Source organism: Triticum aestivum, chromosome 5A (assembly GCF_018294505.1).
Source record: "Triticum aestivum cultivar Chinese Spring chromosome 5A, IWGSC CS RefSeq v2.1, whole genome shotgun sequence".
NCBI lineage: Eukaryota > Viridiplantae > Streptophyta > Magnoliopsida > Poales > Poaceae > Triticum > Triticum aestivum.
The window spans coordinates 274,376,650-274,378,511 of NC_057806.1; positions in this window are offsets into that span (position 1 = coordinate 274,376,650).

Sequence of the window (1,862 nt, forward strand, 5' to 3'; positions counted from 1 at the left end):
CATCCAATGTGATTCCAGCCCGTTTTCACTTCTGGCCCATGTATGGCCCATGACGTCTTTCTGCCCATATGAGGCCCTATGTAACTCTTGGCCTATTAATGGCCCATGGTGAAACTGGCCCGTAATGAACAGTGTATCACTTTACACCCATTAACGGCCCGTGGTGAAACTAGCCCGTAAAGAATAGTGTATCACTTTATACCCATTAACGGCCCGTTATTCCGTTGGGCCGTTTCCAGCCCATGTTATCTTTCGGCCTTCTCAGAGGCCATTTATTCTTGGGCTATTTTCCAGCATTCATTTACTTACGACCCGTTACTGTCATTTTCTGCTTATGGGCCAAATTCAGCCCGTGGTTACAGTCGGCCCGTTTGTGGTCCGTTAATACGTTGGGCCGTTTTCATAGCGTCATCAAATATGGCCTATTAATGATGGCCCGTTATGGTCGGCCCATGAAAGGACGATTCCAACTCTAGCCCGTTTATGGCCAGAATGCGGTCTGTTTGGCCCATGTTTGGCCAATCGATCATACTGCCCGTATAAGGCCCATTGATGATACGACCCGTAGAAGGCCCATTGTTTCTATGGCCCGTAGAAGGCCCATTGTTTCTACGGCCTGTAGAAGGCCCACTATTTCTACGGCCCGTAGAAGGCCCACTGTTTATACGGCCCATAGAAGGCCCACTGTTTCTACGGCCCGTAGGAGGCCTAGTGTCACTACAGTAAATATTAGCCCATGGTTATTGTGGCCTAGTTTTAAAAAATAGGTTATTGCAACCACTAGCAAACCGCAGAAAAAGAACTGCAATGACTACAAGCAAACAAATAAACAAGACAACAAGGAAATAAATAAGCAAGCAACTTACAGTAGGCTATCACGGCTATTACACATATTACATCCACTGGGCATCAAAGTTCGCCACCAGTGCAAATATAGGGAACACAGCAGCATATAAACACCGCAGCAAAACAAGTCCAGAACTGAAACCACTTTAGAGGAGCTCAAGAAACAATATCCTGGGTACCCATAATGCTGGCAAAATGCTTAGCAAGCTTATTAACTTTCTCTTGTTTGGAGCTTAAGTCCTCCAGCGCTTGCTATTGCACCAGAAAGTATGCATCTGAATTCTGCAGGGACTTCCTCAGTCCTTCGGCTTCCTGTCGCATAACATCTGATCGATGTATTTCAACTTGAAGTTGAGACTCAAGAAGCCGAACTGATTCAGGCAACGAGTTCGAAGAGCTGGTGCCAGCAGTGGTAGCCAGTAACTCGAACACTACATCAAGACAGGACTTTGGGGTTGTCTTAGTGTCTTTAATATAGTTTTTATCAGCTTTCTTGGAGACCAACAGGGATGTCTCACTATCTTGAACCTTATCTGCATTACTTCCTTTACCATTGCATAACATGGTACTCTTCTCCAATATTTTATCCGCGTTCTAAAAGAGAAACAAACAAACACATCTCAGGTTCACAATGTAGTATATGAAACTCATTTTGGTAAACTAGTTCAGTAGTAAGGTGGACAAGATAACAACATGAAACAAACATATATCTATGTAGTATGGTCACTGTATGGTATATATCATTCTAGTTTATGTTGCCAAATCAAGATAGATACAGTTTGAATCATATCTATTTAAGACAAAGCAGCATAGACAGAATATAAGTGTGGGAAACTACACAGCAATAACAACACTTGTAATGTGCATGGCATGAGAACATAACTGTTTATTCAATTGAAACTGAAATCAACATAGAGCAAGTTACAACAGCAAACAGCCAAACACGTTGAAGAAATAGGTTTAAAACATACCTGTTGCGCCATTGGAGATTCAATTGCATCCTTCAAATTTGAAAT